Genomic DNA, 7,706 nt, shown 5'->3' on the forward strand with positions numbered 1-7,706 from the left:
ACCTCCAGAACAGTATCCAAAACATCGATTTTTTGAAAAAAATATCAATTTATCAGGTTTATTGTCCACTTACGCCGACTAGGAGTTGTTTTTTGAAAAAAAAATGACTTAAAATTCGTGATCAGCGACCTCAGAAACCCCCAGTAAAGTATTTTCAATGTTTATAACTCGGTTTAAAATCGTAAAACTTGATTTTAATGTCATTTTAATCAAATTTGAAGCAAATTTTCACTTTTCACGATTTTCTGCCTTTTCATCGCCGTATGGTGGGTTGAAATTTTTGTAAAAAAAGAATCAAAACATGGTTTTCGACGTATTTTTTCCCGTAGAATTCGATTCTGAAGTCAGAAAAATAAAATTTTTCTTTATTTTTTTTTATTTAAAAAGACCATGAAAAAACCGTGAAAAATGAGGTTTTTCGAGCAAAACCCCATAAAAAAGTAGCTGGACCCTACTTTTTTATTGCAAATTCGGATTCAGCGTCGAAAAATACATAAGAATATATATGTCTGGTCAATTGCACAGACACTTTTGTTTTTTTTGTGGGCCTGTGTATTTTTTGCTCGAAAAATTTCTGACATTTTGATTCTGCACGTCAAATTTGAATATAAAATCACGAAATGAAGAATTAAGATATTTTTTCAATTGTTTCAGATGTTTTGCTACCAATTGATAATATTATCAAAACTAAATAGCTACAACATTTTTAGGTTTTTTGGGCATCCAACGTTACTATTATCAGCAGCTTAGTTTTTTCAAATCTTGAGGGTTGAAATGGGGTAGGTTTATAAAAAATTATGCTTTCCCTAATGCGTTTTTCGTAAACGGTGTGAACTTCAGTATCATTAAATCTCACAGCTTCCCCCTTTTCCATACCTCATATAATTATTCTCGTTTATCCCTTCATCTTACCGTACCTACCATAACTCAGCAAAAATTTTTCCTCCAGTGCCAGAAATTTATTACTATCTTTCCTTCTTTACAATTCAGGAAAATTAATCGTCCCTTTTACCCTTTCTAATTGATATTCGCCATTTTAGTTGAACAATCTTCTTTTAGTGTTCAAAATTTAACTATTCTGTTAACTTTTTTTCTTAATTATTTCTTTTAACTGAAAATTTAACTACTCCATGTTAAGAATTTAACTATTTTAATATTTCTAGTCACTAATTCACCTTTTTATTTAAAAATTCAACTATTAAGTTAAAATTTCCATCAAAATTTAAAATATTGGGTTGAAAATTCATGTGATTTGTTAAAAATTATTCTTTTTTGCTGGACAATTAATCTTTTTGGTTAAAAACTATTCTTTTTTGGTAGAAAGTTATCTTTTTCATTTCGTTGTTTAAAAATTAGCTTTTTTAGGGAAAATTAAGTTTTTCAACTAAAAATTATCTATTCCATTTTTTGTCTATTTTTTATAGATATTTAATCTGTTTGGCTGAAAATTTAACTGTTTCATTGGGAAAATTCATTTTCTTGTTTGAAAATTTGTTTAAATTAATTATTTATATTAAAAATTTAGCTAAATTTGTTGTCCATTTTTCGTATTGACATTTAATCTTTTTGGTAGCAAATTCTTATGTTTGGTTAAAAATGTAACTATTTCTTTAAAAACGCACTTTATTTATTTTAAAACTTATTTCTCTAACTAAAACGTAAACTATTGTATTTTTTCAAAATCTTTTTTAGTAAAAAATTCATATATTTTTTTTTTATTATTTTAATATGGTATCTGGGGCTGGGTGTAAGGGAAAGTCTTTTGGCTTAAAAGTTTAAGAACTGGAATAATTTTTTTTTCTTGTCTGACAATTCTTTATTTGTTGAAAATTCGTCTTTTTAGTTAAAGAATTCCTAATTTTAGTTAAAAAATCATCTCTTTGATTGAAAATTTGATTATTTTTTTGAAAGTTCTATGTAGAGTTGTTGACTCACAAAAAGCGAATTTTAAAAAAATATTTAAAGTTTCAACCAAAAGGGATGAATTTTTATATTGTTAATGTTCGACCAGAAAATAAAGTTTCTACCCAAAGAGATGAATTTTCAACTAAAGAACCAGTTTTCAGTCAAGAAAGAAATAAAATTCAACTAAATTGTATACGTATTTCTAAGAAAGAAGTTGAAAAAACTGACCCCTTTAGTTAAAAAATCAAGCAAATGGTTGAAAATACGTTTTTTTATGAAACATTAATCCTACTAGTTGAAAATTAATCTTTTAAACATAGATGCAAAAATTCAAATAATTTTTTTTTTCTTATAACGGAAAAATAATTATCTCTAAATTTAACCTAAAAACAACATGATTTCGGTCCTGATAGATTCTGCGACTTTAAGTGTCATTTATACTAGAAAATTAATATTTTTAATTGGAGTTTTCTTTTTTTGGTTGAAACTTAACTACTTGCTTAAAAATTTATGGATTTTGCTAAAAATTCGCATTTTTGGGTAGAAAATTAACCTTCTTGGTGGAAAGTTCATCTTAAACAATTTTTTTCAACATTAATTTATCGAAGTAAAAATTTAAATATCCATTTTAGTTAAAAATTAATGTTTTTAATTAAAAATTTATTTTGTTGGTTAGAAATACGTCCATTTTTGTAGAAAATTAACCTTCTTAATTGAAAATTCATCTCTTTGATTGCAGATTAAGTTATTCTGCCTATCATTTTTCATGAAAATTAATATTTTTAATTAATAATCGATTTTTCTTAGTTAAAAATTCAACTATTTGGTAACAAATTCATATTTTTTGGTAAAAAACTTTGATTCTTTAAATTGAAATTTCCATTTTTCTGGTTAAAAATTAAATGTTTAATTAATAAATTAAGTATCCCATTTTTGGATAAAAGTTAATATTTTAATTGAAACGTCATCTTTTTTGGTTGAAAATTGATTTTTTCATTGAGAATTCCACTATTTTGTTAAAAACCCTTGTTAAAATTAATTTCTTCCAGGGTAAAATATACTTATATTATTTTTCATTGAAAAATGATATTTTTTATTTAAAGATATAACTGTTTTGTAATAAATGGATCTGTTCTTGCTAGAGAATTCAGCTTTTTTTCTATTTTTTGGGTTAAAAATGATTTTTTTTTAACCAAAAACTGAACCACTCCATTTTTCGTTGAATATTAAGTTTATAATTGAATCTTCATCTTTCTGTGGTTTAAATTTAATCTTTGTGATAGAGTGTTCAACTATTTTGCTAAAATCCCTTTTTTTAATTAATTTCTTCAATGGTCAAAATAATAAATCGTTAAAATGGAAAGGATAATATCGGTTAGAGATTTTTTAATAAGGATATGAGAGAAAAATTATGTTTGCATGGAAATATATAAACTTACGTCAGCGAATTTATATATACCTGTAAATTATTATTACATGGACAAAAACTATTTATTATTAACATTAGCCTGTATTTATGGTGGTAAATCTCTTTAAAATGTCAAAAGTAAATTTCAACTGTCATTGCTCTCGATTAGACTGTCGCCATTTTATTTCCTCCCCCTCCTCCTCCTCCTCCTCCTCCTCCTCCTCCTCCTCCTCCTCCTCCTGATCCGTTGATCTTTTATGAGGAATAATTTAGGTTCCTCAGCTCAACTTTTTTTCCGCCTGACTACAAAATGGTAAGGTCGGTAAATGGAAGCGGGGTGCGCAACAGTTGCGTGGGTGTATGCGCGAGTGGATCACAGTCGATGGGATGTGGAATGAATGGGGTGGCTGAGAATGGGGTAGGTGGAGAAACGATCCTGTGGAAGCATAAAGGGGGATGAAGCACGAGGGGGTGAAGCAACGTGAGCGTAGACGTGCCTTGCAATCAGTATCGTTCTCGCTGCCTGCACGTCGTCAGCGGTACGCGGCGCGTATGCTTTACAAATGCATGCTACATTAGTACGTACTACGTGTCAAGCAACTCTGAAAAAATTTCTTTCTTTCAACAAAAGACCCCACTTACTTTTGCAAAAAATATCTAATTTTGATGGTTTTTTTTTAATTCGAGTAACTATGGAAATAATTCACATTTTTCAAAGTTCTTGAGCTTATTTGAAAGGCTGATCTAAATAGAATTTTTCTAAATTTTGGAAATATTTTTAGAATTTTTTTCCTAGATTCTGCCCTTTTACCAATTTTAAATCTAGGGTAGAATTTAGGAAAAAGATTCTAAAAACCTCATAATAATTTAGCGAAATAGTATGGAGACTTACCCTTATAATAAGTTCAGTAACTTTAAACAAATTTAATTATTTATAGAGTTATTTAAATTTATTCAAAACATAGAAATTTGACGTTTTTTGGGAGGATTTTTTAAGTTGGGCTTATTAGATGCAGAGTTTTATTATCTTTCGTGCTATTATGAAGATAAAAATCTCATGAAAATCTTAAAAAACAGGCGTGTAGATAATTTACGCTAGTAGTGTCTATTTTCATAAAACAAAATTTGCTTAAATTTATCTTTCAAATTCAAACTGGGACTTTCTTTCGAAAATTTTAACATTCTCAGATGCCAGTGTTTTATGTTTTTTATTTTATTATTTTATTTTACTAAGAGATTAATAATCATTTTAAAATACTTGAAAATCTTTTCTTTTTTTTTGTATAAAGGGATGACTGACAATAAATTCAGAAGTATTTACAACAAGAACTTTGTAAAATAACTAATTCTTGTGTAATAGTTCTTACTCAGAAAGATAAGTGTAATATTTTAAAAAGTAGATATTTAGGAAAATTAAAAACTTTATTTTGGAATTGGCGAAATTTCGGACCTATAACGGTACTATAAATTAGATCTCCTAACAATTTGAGGAAAAAGAAGGTAATGAAGTGTATGATAAAATTTATTGCAGTTCATACTTTCTTGGTGAAAGTTTTACTTTTTTTCTCGAAAAAGTTGAGAGTTGCGGTCTACTAAAGTTTTGAAATAAAAAATTATACTTTTAAAAATATACTTTTACCAATTATCGTGAAAAATATGATTGTAGTCAACACTATCAAGATGAAAAATGAAAGTTTTATCGTTAAGAACATGATAAAAACAATCGCGAATGTAGCGCTTTATGGTGGGTTTTAACCTCAAACTAAAGTTTAATGACCGAACTGACATTCGTTCAAACGAACAAAAAGAAACATTTGATAACTATGTTTAAAATATGTAAAAAGCAAGTAAAATTTTAAATGCCGATGAAGACTGTTTTTATTTCTTTCTGTGGATTTGCATTTTAATTCGAAAATAATCTCTCTAAAATTATTTTAAATAATAAATTCTAATTTTTTATATATTTCCAATCTTTAATAATATCAGTAAAAAATACTAACATCCTTCTCATGGTGTCAAATTTGATATACGGGTCTACCTAAAACGTACTTCCTCGTACAGGGGTTTGAAAAATATTGATTTATTTGAAATTCACAATTTTGGCACTTTTTAAATATTTGTATGGTACAGGGTACTTTTTTCAAAATCAAGTCACTGAATATTGAACAGCCATCCCTAATTAATTTTTAAATAAAATATACCTAACATTTTTTTCTTATTTCAATTTTACTACTCCCAAGACAAAGTTTGAAAGGAAAGTAATTGCATTTTCAACTACATAATACACAATCTGACAAACAAATTTAAACAGAAAATTGAAATTTTATTCATGGTAGCTTACAAGATGATGACATTTTTTAAATTTTCTTTTAAAAAATCGATTACAAAACTAAAATTGATAAAAGTCCTGATTCTAAACTTCTCAATTTTGTGGCAAGTGATCCATAAGTATCGATACGGACATTTCAATTGAAAATCGATACTGTTTAATGACTAAAATTGCGGTTGGTTGATTTTTAAAAATTTTATCATGGCGAAATTTCCCAAAAAATGAAACAAAATTTTTTTCAGATTTGAAAAGCTGTTCAAGCCAGTGAAAAGATCGGTGCCTTATAAAATATTCCTGCTTCGTTTTGTGAGATAATCTTTCAATACTTTAGTACTGCGAAGTACTTGACTGGTACGCTTTGATTTTAGATTTTTTTTTTCAATTTTTAGTGATTCAAAAAGGGATGAAAAGGGTTAAAGGAATACAAATCTTTGTATCGTTAAAAGATTTATGACGAAAATGATAACACACTGAAATTATATGATTTTCTAATTTTTTATTTTAATTATGACTGGCATTTTCGTACTTATAGTTGCAACATTCAAACTAAAACCAAAGATTGAATTTTCTAACTTAACCGATAGTTCGAACTTTCAAAGTCTATCTATGATACAAATTTCTGGGCGTAGGAAATCCTCAATAATTGAGTAAATATACGATAACATTTTCAAGGTAATTTATGGAATTCTCTTGAATTTCAGTTTAAAAAGCGATAATTGCCATAGAGAATTATTCTGGTAATGACTTATATAAGATTTTAATCAAACTCTCTCACATTCGAAAAATCTGCAGGCAATTTAATATTTCTGTGAAAAATACCTTTCATGATTTAGTGCTTTATACATAAATTTGGCTCTATTTTTCGTGAATGTTGTTAGAAATGTAATAGAATCGATTATTGGTCCATTTTCAAGATACTATAAGAATATAAGCGAAGGGAAATTTAAAGATACACATAAATATTTATTTCCAATTTATTAAAAAGTGCATGGCGAAACACGTCTTCGTGATTGAATGAAGTTTTTTTTTTTTATTAAAAAATTTTGTTTGCGTTTAAAAACTGTAGTCTGTAAAATGCAGGCTTATTAGAAATGTAAGGTTGTCTAAAATGATATCTTCGACAACAATAATTAATGGAGAAGGTCACCACTTTGAAATACAAAATTTAATTGGTTGAATTCAAGAAATGTAACATAGAATTCGTGTTATCAAATTTAGTTATAATGCATTTTTTAACCAATAAAAAAACGATTAATTGCAAATTCCTATAATCATATAAAAGATAATAAAGATCCAATTTTTTAAAATACTAATCAATTTGTGATCGTGGCTTAGTTACGAAAAATATGTTTTTTTAGAAACTCGATTAAAATTAAAAAATACATTTTTATTATTTTAACTGACCCATGAAGTTTATACGCTGTAATCTGTTAAAAATATAATAGTTTAGCATATTGTCAAAGAAATATTCTCAATTTTTATAGGTGTTTAAAAAAGAGATAGTTTCAGCTTCAACATTTGTGATGATCATTATCAGAGTTCAAAGAGATTCTTTCTACTCACAATTAAGGAGATATGTAAAAAAGCCATTTTTTCTCTACTAATTACAAAAAATTTATTTAAAAAAAAATGTTTAACTTGTTTTAATGCTTATGTGAAATTTCAGATTATAGGATAAACTATTTTGTATTTTCCTATCGGATACAAACTATTTCATGTTATATGTTATATGTTGTGGAAATTCACGTACTGGATAAACTATTTAAAAAATTGTAAAAAGAATAATAATAAATTAAACGTTCCTGCATCCAAAATATTTATTCAATATACAGCTGCAAATAAAGTAACCTAAAAGTTTGAAATTATATCAAATTTTGTTAACAAAATGTAGATTTTTGTCGGGTTTTAAATACAATTTTGAAGCTTTTTAAGGATTTCGAAATGTTTTAAAAGTATTAATTTTTTATAACGGTTCCGCGAAAAATTAAAATTAATTTTTGATAGTACAAAATTTGGAAAAAAATTTTGAATATGGTAAACAAGAATTTTTGAATATTGCAAGAT

This window comes from Belonocnema kinseyi, chromosome 8 (genome assembly GCF_010883055.1).
Source record: "Belonocnema kinseyi isolate 2016_QV_RU_SX_M_011 chromosome 8, B_treatae_v1, whole genome shotgun sequence".
Taxonomy (NCBI): domain Eukaryota; kingdom Metazoa; phylum Arthropoda; class Insecta; order Hymenoptera; family Cynipidae; genus Belonocnema; species Belonocnema kinseyi.